Source organism: Canis lupus, chromosome 1 (genome assembly GCF_048164855.1).
Source record: "Canis lupus baileyi chromosome 1, mCanLup2.hap1, whole genome shotgun sequence".
In the NCBI taxonomy this organism is placed as follows: domain Eukaryota; kingdom Metazoa; phylum Chordata; class Mammalia; order Carnivora; family Canidae; genus Canis; species Canis lupus.
Genome location: NC_132838.1, coordinates 94,972,165 through 94,985,256, shown reverse-complemented (window position 1 = coordinate 94,985,256; position 13,092 = coordinate 94,972,165). Strand labels below are relative to the sequence as shown.

Here is a 13,092-nt window from a genome sequence, read left to right as displayed (position 1 = left end):
GACATGGGGCAAGAAAGAAATCTTGAGGAAAATTTTAGAAATATTTTCAACTAAATGAAAATGAAAACTAATCAAAATTAATGGAACATAGTGCAAGCAGTGTTTAGAGGATAATTTATATCAGTAACTGCATATGTTGAAAAAGATCTAATATCAATCATTTAAACTGCCCCTTAGGAAACTAGAAAAAGAGCCCATTAAGTTCAAAGTAAGCAGAAGAAAATAAATAATGAAAATTAGAGCATATATAAATAACATTGAAAACAAGAAATCAAAAGAGAGAAAACAAATGACATTAAAAAGCTTGTTTTTGGGCCCTGGAGTGGGGGCTATGGTGGTGCGTGGGGAGCTGGCACGATGGATATGGTGGCTGCAAGGCTGACGAGAAACAACTACTAAAGTTCCTGTCGAAGTAAAGTAGAATTTCATAAGAACATGATGGAGAAGAGAAAACCTATGGTGGCTGTGAAGGCCCTGATGCCATGTATGTCAAATTGATATCTTCGGATGGTCATGAATTTATTGTAAAAAGAGAACATGCACTAACATCCGGAACAATAAAAGCCATGTTGAGTGGCCCAGGTCAGTTGGCTGAGAATGAAACTAATGAAGTCAATTTTAGAGAGATCCCTTCACATGTGCTATCAAAAGTATGCATGTATTTTACCTACAAGGTTCACTACACTAACAGCTCCACAGAGATTCCTGAATTCCCAATTGCACCTGAAATTGCACTGGAACTGCTGATGGCTGTGAACTTCCTAGATTGTTAAATAAAATAAATTATAATAAACTGTTAACTTTTTTCAGTATTTAAAAAAAAAGCTTGTTTTTTTAAAAGATAATAAAATTGATAAACTTCTAGCTGGTCTAAGAAAAAGGAGAACACACAACTTACTGGCAACAGAAGTTAACAAGAGGATGTCACTTTAGAATCCGTAGACATTGAAAGGGTTATCAAGGCATACTATACCCACAAATTTGATAGCCTGGATTAAATAGACCAACTCCTTGAAAGACACTATCTGTCAAAATTTACACAAGAAAGAGACAATATAAATAGGCCATAGCCACTACAGAAATTGAATTAATAATTAATTTTCCAAAACAAAAAGCACCAGATTTCAGGATATAAGGTAAAAATACGAAAGTAAATCCCTTTCTTATAAAACAGCAATGAGGGGAACCCTGGGTGGCGCAGCGGTTTGGCGCCTGCCTTTGGCCCAGGGCGCGATCCTGGAGACCCAGGATCGAATCCCACATCGGGCTCCCGGTGCATGGAGCCTGCTTCTCCCTCTGCCTGTGTCTCTGCCTCTCTCTCTCTCTCTCTCTCTGTATGACTATCATAAATAAAAAAAAAAAAAAAAAAAAACAGCAATGAGCTAGTGGAATTTGAAATTAAACACAATACCACTCACATTAGTACCCAAAAAATAAAATGCTTAGGTATAAATCTAACAAGATATATACAAGACTATATGAAGACAACTACAAAACTCTGATTAAAGATATTAAACTAAATAAATGAAGAATTTCAGGTTCATGGATAGGAACACTCAATATGGTTAAGATTTCACTGTTCCGCAAATTGATCTATAGATTTAATGCAATTCTAATAAAAATTCCAGAAATTCTTTTTTTGTGGCTATCAACTAACTGATGCTAAAGTTTACTTAGAGGAACAAAGACCCTGAATAGCCAACACAATATTGAGAGAGAACAAAGAGAGCTGACACTACCCAACTTCAGAAACTAAATGTAAAGATATAGTAATCACGTGGCACCTGGGTGGCTCAGTGGTTGAGCATCAATCAGCCTTTTGCTCAGGTTGTGATCCCAGGGTCATAAGATTGAGTCCTGCATCAGGCTTCCCACGGGGAGCCTGCTTCTCCCTCTGCCTCCTCTCTTTCTGTATCTCTCATGAATAAATAAACAAGTTTTTTAAAAAAAAAGATACGGTAATCAGGCAGTATTGTATTGGAGAAACAAAGAGATCAATGGAGCAGTATAGAAAACCCACAGTAGTATAAACACCCACAAAAATATAGTCAGATGATACTTGACAAAGGAGCAAAGGCAGTACAATTGAGAAGATTGTTTTTCAACAAATGCTGGAACAACTAAATGTCTACATGCAAGAAATTAACCTAGACTTTACACTTTTCACAAAAATTAACTCAAAATAGATCACAGATCTAAATATAAAATGCAAATCTATAAATCTTATAGAAAATAGAAAACTTCTATAATATTGGGTTTGGCAGTGATCTTTTAAATAAAACAATAGAAACAATTCACAAAAGAAATAATTTTCTGAACTTCATTAAAACTTTTTATTCTGCTAAAACAATGAAAAGAATTAAAAGACAAGCCACAGACTTGGAGAAAATATTTGCAGAAGACATCTGTTAAAGGACCGTTATATAAAAAATATAAAGAACCCTTAAAATTCAGGACACCTGGATGGCTCAGTGGTTGAGCATCTGCCTTCAGCTCAAGGTGTGATCCCAGGAACCCTTTGCCTATTCTCTGTCTCTCTCTCTCTCTCTCATAAATAAACAAAATCTTAAAAAAAAAAAAAAAAGAAAAAAAAAAGAAAGAAAGAAAAGAAACCCTTAAAATTCAGTAAAAAACTCAATTTAAAATGGCAAAAAATCTTAACAGACACCTCAGCAAAAATACAGATGGCAAATAAGCACATAGAAAGATGCTTTGCATCTTATATTATCTGGAAAATTCAAAGCAACCATAAGATACCCCTACACACCTATTAGAATGGTCAAAGTTCTAAGCGCTGACACTGAAGGATGTGGAGTAATATTCTTATTCATTGCTGATGGGTTTGAAAAATGGTACCACCACTTTGGAGGAAAGTTTGCTATTTTCTTAGAAAACTAAACATACTCTTATCATCTGGTAAGTCATGCTCCTTGCTGTTACCTAGAGTTGAAAATATCTTCTTTACATAAAAACCTGTAAACAGACATTTATAGGAATTTTATCCATTGTTGCCATAACTTAGAAGCAACCAAGATGTCCTTAAGGATGTGAAGAGGTTAAAAAAAAACCCAAAAACCAAAAAACCAACAAACAAAAAACACTAGGATATATCCAGAAAAAGGAGTGTATTATTCAGTGATAAAAAGAAATGAGCTATCATGCCATGAAAAGGCATGGAAAAATGTTAAACGCATATTACTAAGTGAAAGAAGTCAATCTGAAAAGGCTGCATATTGTATGATTCCAACTATATGACATTCGGTGACTCCAGCTATATAGTCTTTGAGCATATGAAAAGGCAAAAATAGGATGACTAGAAAAAGATCAGTGGTTGCCAGGGTCAAAGCGGATGGAAGGAGGTTTAGGCAGAACACTGAAACTTCTCTGTAGAATACAGTAATGATAGATGTGTATCATTGTACCTTTGTCCAAACCCATAGATTGTACATGGGGATTGAACCTGAACATAAACTTTGGACTTCAGCTAATTGTGATGTGTCAATATAGGTTCATAAATTGAAACAAAAGTACCACTTTAGTGGAGAATATAGATAATGCCGGAGGTTAATCATGTGTGCAGACAAGGGGGATGTGGGACAAATGTGTACCTTTCTCTCAATCTTGCTCTGAACCTAAAATTGCTGTAAAAATAAAATTTATTAAAAACTAAAAAGCTCTGCCTTTCTGGACCTTCTTTATCAGGGAGACTAAACAGAAGACAACACACAAAAATTGAATAAATATTTAACATCGTTCTCTTATTATTAGGAGAGCATCTTCCTTCTTTGAGATAGCTCCAGTCTTTGTTCTGGTGTTTCCCTATAATGGGCCTCTCCTTCTTCATCTTGGTGGCATCATCAGCTGTCAGTCCTTTGGGAATCTTTGTCTTTTGGGTTTTCTCGCTCTTTGTAGGGTGAAAAAGGCCAAGGCCTCATACCACTGTCCATGTTTGTCAGGCCCATGGAGGAGAGGACACAAGTAGGAGCTGGCTCTTGGCATTTCCAGTTTATGCATAACCCAGTTGGAGCTCAGCCACTGACTGGTGCCCTGGCCCTGCCCTCCTTCTGCCCTGCCAGGCTGGCTGTGACATTGCCTAGAATCACCAACAGAGCTCCTGTCTATATCCATTTGGTTATTTCTCAGGGTGAGGCCTTGGTTCCCAGTTATTTCTCCAAATTTAGAGGTGTTTAGTCTCATACTTTTCTTTTCCCCAAAGATTTTATTTCACAGAGAGAGTGTGAGAAGACCAGAGAGCAGGGGGAGTGGGAGAGGAAGAAGCAGGCTCTCTGCTGAGCAGGAAATCCAGCACAGGGACTCAGTCCCAAGATTCTGGGATCATAACCTGAGCCGAAGACAGAGGCTTAACCGACTAAGCCACCCAGGCAGCCCTTGTAGCCACACACTTCTCATCTCATGGTCTGTTGTACCACAAAGAGGAAGAAGCAAAGGTAAGTAAAAAATCAGACCACCAAGCTCTCTCTGGCTGCAAGGGGGACCACAGGAGGAAGACACAGGGTGGCTCCTTATTTGTCCACCTCCCACTCCAGCACCTATCTGTAAGCGGGAAGAAAGCCCATCTGTTGTAGGGCTGTGTTGATTGATGACAGAGCCCCTTGCTCCCTAAATGGGTGAGGCTTAGAGCCTTTTCTTCTCTCCCTCATCAAATTCTGTTCCTCACCTGAGCAAACACCTCAATATGATGTTTTTCTTCCAAAGTACACTTAGTACAATAACAAATCCAGGATGTGTGACAATCATCTTAGTAGTAGCAATTATTCCATCTTCTGCTCAATGCATTGGATACATTTCATGAAAATTTGCATTTTTTGAAACACTGAGCTTGAACTCAGGACCCTGAGATCAAGACCTGAACTGAGATTAAGAGCCAGACAGTTAACAGACTGAACTGCCCAGGTGCCCTGGGAACTTGCGTTCTTAATCCTTATTGGCATCAACCCTTATTGGGCTTAACCCTCCCAAGATCTGAGCCCTCATACCAGGTTGTTTCCTTTGCTCCTCATGAGGGGTCACAGGAAGTGTGTTTGGCCTTCATTCCATCTGGCAGGTGTATCTCTGCACCTCTTCAGAGGGGACACTGTGTGGATACCTGGTTCTGGTAGCTCCATCTCCCCTGTGCAAGATTGTGTCAGGCTTATGGGTGAGTGTGATGTTGAAGACGGAAGCTAAAATCCTAGCCCTTTACCCTTTAAGGTTTCACTGCAGGTGACAAAGATGGGAGTTCTTGGCAAAGAAGTCAGCCCATAAAGACACCTAAGACTGGAACCTTTGGGGAAAAATAGAGCAAACGCAGACTGTTAAATACACTTAATAGAACCCAGTTGTGAGGCCCAACACACCTTCTGAACATCCTTGGTTCCCAATTGGAAAGCATTTGAGATTCTTGAGTCAGTGCTAGTCGCTAAACATGGCGATGCCTCTGTGCAGGACAGTACTCTTGCACATAGGTCTTGCCAATCTTTGCTTACATGTTCTGTGCCTCCAGCAGCCTGACATTCTGCATTCAGGCTGAATCACTCTTCATGTAAGAATTTCAATGTAGAAGGTGAGGAGTCGAGCCAATGTAGCCCAAACGTTAGAATCTCTGGAGCTGTTTTCCTCTTGAAACTCATAGCCCAGACTGGCCTGGATGGAGTAAAAAGCTGAGCCCTGCACTCCAGACAATGGCCATTGCAGTACACTCTGCTCCAGCCTCCCCCAGCTCATAATTAGCATCTCTAATTCAGACACCTCTCCTTCCCCAAATTAGGATTCTGCTCCAGATTCAGAAGGAATTATATCTGATGAATCCTGGATATCTCCTCACCTCCTTTCCTAGTACTAATGGAAAAAGACCCGCAGATCTCTGGATCTTCAGCATCACAGAAAAACTCCACATTCTGTGCCATGGCCTTGGTGACTTGTGATGTCTTGTGTTAGCCTGAACTCTGACACTACTCCGTAATGCAGGTCTTGGCTTCCATGCTTAGCTTCATTCACAGCCCTAGGGCTCTTCCTCATGTCTGTTACAGGGCAGGAAGAGCTTGTCAGTTAACTGAACCAGGGCCAGGAATCAGTGTTGGCCAGAACCAGCCTGAGGTGGTAATAAAAACTGTGTAATTCTGAGAGAAGACACGTAAGATTTCTGAGAGAAGACTGATAAGATTGAAGATTCCGATTTCCCACCACTTCAGGTAAAAAGCATGGAAATTCTACTGTCCTGGCCATTGAGGGGAATGTCCAAAGGGTCGAGAAGACTTGTACGAGATGGTAGGACAGAAGAGAGACAATCTCATTCTTTGGACAAGTTGTTTGTTATGTATAGGGTCCATAGGGACCAAGAAGACAAACAAGGGAATAGAGAAATGGCACAGATACAATCTAGGTAATGATACACAGGTAAGGCCTAAAGGGACTGACCTGAGAAGAGGTAGGCTCAATACAGGCCTGCATGCTAGCTAATAAAAAATATCAACAAAAGAGAATCTTCAGGCCCAGTCTCCTCCACAGGCTACAGATGCTATTAGTCTTCCCCACAGAATTCAGCCTCAGATACCAGATGCCCCGGGTTGCCTATCATTGAACCAGAAGGAAGGAGAGCATGGCTGATCCAGTGCCCCTTCACCTCTGCAGACACCATCACCTCATGGAAGCACTGGTCTAGATGTGTGTGTCCAAGGATTTACAGTTGTCTGAAAGGAGATGTCCAGCATGGTGACTGGCTTGATTCCAGATAATCCCATATACCACATACTGATTCTAATCATAAGGTCAGGAGTTGGGCTCTGCCCTAGTCATGCCTAGATGATGAATCCCACTTTACTCCTTTCTCTACTTGGCTAAAGTGTGGGAGGTGTTTACTGTGAGGTCCCTCTTAACATGTCTCATCAGGCCAAACCCTCCACGTGAAAAGCAGAGGAGAATAATTAAATATGCCCCTTCCCAAATACTGAGATGCCCAAGATTTACCTCATGCCCATTATTCACTGAATGGGACAGATCCTGACTGTTCTGTGAATCTTTAATACTGAATTAAACTGGAGCAATTCCATTCTTTATTTTTAGGAAAATAAGGTCCTCACTAAAGCTTTACATTTCTGTCCATTTCTGAATTATCTCATCCCATGGTTTTTTACCTGTCTATGAGATGAGGCTTATTGGGGCAGGTCAGGAAGACCTGCTCGGCAGGTCTGACATTTTGAACTGCAGTGGACGGGATAGCACTAATAGCACTGTTTTCTGAGCCACAGAAAACAAGCGATGGTTTAAAAAGCAACTAGACTACAAATGAAGGAAACTCAGTCAATAACCCTAGAGCATCAACACCCACACCCACTTCTGCTCCAGCTACCCTGCAAGTGACCATGGCACAAAGCACCCCAGGACTACCTGGTCATGTCCTCTTCAGCTCCAGCCATCCCACCACTGTGCCCTCACATGGACACCTTGGGCACCCTCCAGCCCGTGCCCATGTCAGCTCCAGTCATCCTGCCAGGGTACCCCCTACATGGAGTACTGTGGGACCCCCTGACTTTGCTGTCTTCCTGTACAGTTGTCTTACCAGGGAGGCCTCAGTGTAGAGTGCCCTGAGACCTCCAGCCATACCTGCTAGAGCTCCTGCCAGCCAGCCAATGCCACAAGGCACAGCGAACCGAGGGAATGTTCTTACATAAGGACACTTCTTCGAATCTGTAAGAGATAGCTATTGAGCCTGATTCATAGAAACAAAATATCAAAACTAAAGATACAGAAATATATGCTCCAAATGAATGAATAAGACAAAACATTAGAAAAAGAACTAAATAAAACAAAGATAAGCAATCTACCTGATAGAGTTTGAAGTAATGGTCATAAAAATGCTCACTGGATTTGAGAGAGTGGATAAATTCAGAATTTTAACAAAGAGAAAATATAAAAACCAATCAGTTTTTTAAAAATACAGTAACTGAAATGAAAACACATTAGAGCAAATGAACAGCAGATTAGAGGATGCAGAAAATGGATCAGTGATCTAAAAGGGTATGGAAAACACCCAAAATGAACTAAAGAAAAAGGAATTTTAAAAATGCGAGATTAAGGGACCTCTGGGACAACATCAAGCATCCAAACATTTCCTCTATAGGGGTCCCAGAAGGAGAAGAGATAGAAGAAGGGGCAGAAAACTTATTTGAAGAAAATAATACCTAAAAACTTCCCAAACTTGGGGAAGGAAAAAGACATCAAAATCCAGAAAGCAGAAGAGCTCCAAACAAGATGAACCCAAAGAAGTTTACACCAAGACACATAATAATTAAAATGTCAAAGATTAAAGATAGAGAATCTTAGAAGCAGCAAGAAAAAAGCAACTAGCTGTAGACAAAGGAAATCCCATAAGGCTAACAATTGATTTTTCAGCAAAAATTTTGCAGGCTGGAAGAGAGTGGCATGATATATTTAAAGTGCTGAAAGGAAGAAAATCTAAAATCAGTAATACTCTATCCAGAAAGATTATCATTCATAATTGAAGGAGAGATAAAGAACTTCCCAAACAAAACTTAAAATAGTTTATCACCACTAAATTGGTACAAGAAGTAGGAGCTTCTTTAAGTGGAAAACTATAAGAAAATTATAAAAGAAAAAAATGTCATGCATAAAAGGAAATTTATACTAAAGATAATAGATCAATCAGTTATAAAGCTACTGTGAATATTAAAAAACAAAGTAGTAAAGTCTGTTATATTTAAAAATTAGTTAAGGGATTTACAAAATAAAATGTAAAATGTGATATCATATACATAAAACATGGAGGAGGTTGAGTAAAATTGTGGTGCTTTTGTTAGGGATTCACACTTATATGACCATCAACTAAATATAAACTACTGTATACTTAGAATGTTATATATGAACCTCATGGTAATCACAAACCAAAATCCTATAATAGATACACACACACACAAAAAGAAGGAAAAGAGAGCCAAGCATAATACCAAAGAAAGTCATCAATCACAAGAAAAAAAAAATAGCAGGAGAAGGAACACAGAACTACAAAAACAACCCGAAAACAATTAATAAAATGGCAATAAGTACATATCTATCAATAATTAACTTTAAACGTAAATGGTGTAAATGCTCCAACCGAAAGACAGGGTGGCTAGAGTGGATAAAAAAACAAGACTCATCTGTATGCTGCCTACAAGAGACTCACTTCAGACCTAAAGACACATACACAATGAAAATGGAGGGATAAAAAGATATTCCATGCAAATAGAAATTCTTATAAAGTTGGAGTAGCAATACTTTTTTCAGACAAGACTTTAAAACAAAGATGGTGGAGGAGGGTTAAGATGGTAGAGGAGTAGGGCAACCCTAAGCTTGCCTCCTCCCTCGAACACAGATAAATAACAAATCATTCTGAACATCCCAAGAAATCAAGGTCTCAAAGGTCTAAGAGAACAAAGATGCACATCTACAAGTAGAAAAAACAACCCATGGAAGGTAGGAGCTGTGGAGAGCTGATTTGGGGGAGGAGAGAGCCCTGATCTCAGAGGGGAGAGAGAGAGAATGAAAATATGCACAGAGAACTGCACAAGAAAACTCTTCTCCAAAACCATTGACTGGGAGAAGGAGAGGGTTTAAATACTGCCAGTTTTTCATAACAGACTACACAGTCTGAACTTCTGGAAGTCAGCACCATCACTAGGGTTGCACCTGGTGATCTTCTCTGATGGGGAAGAAAGGTAGAGCCCTGGGAATGGGCAGCACCATCTGAGGATCTTCTGGGTCACACAGGGAGAAGCAGTTTCCCTGCTTGGAGTACATTTGGTAGAGGTGATATGGCCTCTTCACCCTGTGGGTGCCATTAAGCTGCCCTGTTCACCAAAGACACTGGCTTAGGGCAACAAACCCTGGCACTGCTGTGTGTTGCAATTTACCATAAACTTCAAAACACTGTGTGGTCCTGCAGCTATTTTCTGGGATAAGCTGGCACTGGTCACAACACAGAGAGACCCTTCCCCAGAGGATCAGCATTGGGTCCACGTCCTGAGGACCAGTGTGGGGTTTTGAAACCCAGCCTCATCTGTGATAAAAGACAGGAGTGTTGCACCACCTGGCATGTGGACAGGGTGAAGGCAGGAATCTGATGGAAGCTGGGCATACAAGAGGGGTGATTGCTTGCTCATCTGTGAGGGCTTCCTAAAGCAGGAGCTCCTCATTCTGGAGACAAAAGTGAAGTGAACCCATTTTCACCCCTTGCCCACTAGCAGTGACTGACCTCAGTGAGAGAAAAGTAGCACCACCATGTGGAGACCAGAGCTGCTTACACCCAGCCTCCTCACCCTCACCGTGCATCCTGCAGGTGCATCTCCCCTAGGGTAAGTAGAATCTGAGAATCTGAGCAGCAGGCCCCCACATGTACCACATATACTGACCGTAGACTGCTACAAAGCTTCAGCTCCAAGGAGAACAGGGTATAGCTTCCTTTATGGTTTTTCATTTGTTTGTGTTTGGATTTGTTGGGGTTTTAAAATTTTTTTTTAAAAAGCATTTTTTAAATTTTGATCTTTTTAAAATTATTTTTAATTTTTTTTATCAAGCTTCTCTTAACAAGCAGACCAAAACACACTTAGGATCTAGCTTGCTTTCTTCTTTTTAAATTTTAATTTAATTTTATTTGACAAGACAGAGGAATGACAAGACAGAGGAATTCGCCTCAAAAGAAAGAACAGGAATAAATGATAGCCAGGGATTTAATCAATATAGATAAAAGAAGATATCTGAACTAGAATTTAAAACATGAATAAATGAAATCTTTTTAAAAAATGATGACTATAGATAATATGTACAGAGTCCACTGAGAGGAGGCACATGGAAACCAGGCATTCTGTCCATCAGGTTTTAGGCCCAGGCCTGTTTCTCCTCTGCTATTCCTCATGGGTGATGTGTAACTGTAGTGAGAACTTCTGCAGGAATACTTTTTCGCTCCAAAGTTGGGAGAGTACAATTTGTTATAGAAGGGTTCAGCATATCAGATACTGGAGAAAGAATGTTCTCGTGCTTCCAGTTTGTTTGAAGATATTAGTCTCATTGTAATGTCAGAAGCACCCATTCCAGCCCTGACAGCAATCCCCAGCATAAACCGTATATCTGCTTGTCACCACGAGAAGAGTAGGGAGGGGCAGTAAGAATATGAAGCTGCTGTGTCTGCTCCTAGGTAATGTGGCTAATGGCGTGACTTCAAGCAAAGTCACTTCACCTCTCTGAGTCTCTGTTTCCACATCTGTAAAATAAAAGTGATAGGTGTCATGACCCCTGGGTTGACATCTAAAACTCTTCAATGCAAAGACTGGCTCACAGCTTGTTGCCCCAGGGACCCTTGCTAGCTCAGCAGACCCTTGCCTGGCAGCTGCAGCATAAGCTGGCCTCCTGCAGCAACAGTATGAAGAGAAACAGCAGCTCTTGCAGTCCCTCCACAGTCGGAGCTACAGACCTATGAGGCACTTTATGGCAATTCCAAGAAGGGACTGTAAGGTATGTATTGTCCGTATCCCCCACCCTTACTTAGGATGGGAGTGAGGTTTTTACCTTGGGAGTTGTAGACATCTGGAAAGCTACAGAATTCTGTCTGAGAAAGACCCCTAACCAGGTGTGGGGCTCCCAAAAAGAAGATAGGGAGCCTTCATACAGAAATACAGAGGCTGATGACATGAGCAAGACCCAGCCCACCCATCCCTAGAAACAGCCCACAGAAGTCCAACCTTACCCACCTAGATGTCCAGAGACAAGTCAGTCAAAGTCTAAAATATACAAGATTTGTTTTAAATATAAAGGATGTCTTGGTGGTACTATCATTTGAAAAGGTCTTGAATAATGTGAATAATCCACACTGACCATCCATGCAGCCAGTGTAGCAGCAGTGTAGCAGTGTAGCTCCCACATTGACTTGTCCCTAGGGAGAAAATTATTATTTTTTAAAAGATTTTATTTATTCATAAGAGATGCAGAAAGGGAGGCAGAGCATAGGCAGAGGGAGAAGTGGGCTCCCTGGAGGGAGCCTGATGTGGGACTGATGCCCAGGACCCTGGGATCATGACCTGAGCCAAAGGCAGACACTTAACCACTGAGCCACGCTCATGCCCCGTCCCAAGGAGAAAATTAAAAGATTAAAAAAATTATAGAAATACCACTAATAGAACCTAAATTTCAAGCCTGTATCTGAGTTTTAAATTCTTTGAGCACTTTTCACCACCTGCTGAAATGAGAATATTTGTATTTCAATATTTGAGAATCTTCTTACATTTCCCCATGCTTTTTCAATCAGAGGGTATTCTAAATGTAAATTTAATAAATCCAAGCAGTCTGGAACAGAGGGCTGATGTCAATATGATGAAAGTCAGCAAATACAAACAAAGTCCTGAGCTTGAGCACTAATATCAGTGGTAGAAGTACAAGAGGATGTGCCATCTGTGAGCTTGAGGATGAGGGAGTTAGGTGGGAACACAAACATACAAAGAACTTGTAGATCAAAGTTGCTAGAAAAGCCACCTGACACCACAGTTGTGTAAGAGAGGTGTCCTTATGGTGAGACCATGTCGGAAATATCGTTAGATTATGAGGCACCATCTTGTAAAAGGGACATTGGCAAACCAGGGAACATAACTAACACAGGGACCACAATACTGAGGGACCAGAAATCTCAAACTGGTTGAAGAGACTAAAAATGTTTAGGTCTAGAAAGGATGATGAGGGGGTGAGAACTAGCTTTAAATACTTGAAGAACTTCATGAAAGTGAAGAAAGAGTTGATGTGCTTTGTGTCCCTTGGAGGACAGAACAAGGGGCAAAGGGTGCAGGTTCATGGAATCTACTTAACTGATGCTTCCCTTACCGCTTGAGCCTTCTAGTGAAGGAATGGCTGGTTTTGTAAGTAAGCTCCCCATTCAGGCCCTCTTTACATAGAAAAGATGGTTTGTCAAATATCACATGGAAGCAGTTCTTGCTTTGGGTGGGCAGTTGACTCCCTATCCTTTCAATTCTAAGTTCTTTGATTATATGTTTTAAAATTCCTTAAGCAATCTGGTTTATTAAGAATGTTCACTGTTGGGCGAACTTTGAGTTT

At 40.6% G+C, this 13,092-nt stretch overlaps 1 pseudogene; it reads left to right on the top strand.

Moving 5' to 3' along the window:
* Positions 1-418: 418 nt before the first annotated feature.
* LOC140641217 (elongin-C pseudogene) lies at positions 419-1,340 on the top strand (annotated as a pseudogene).
* Positions 1,341-13,092: the final 11,752 nt, after the last annotated feature.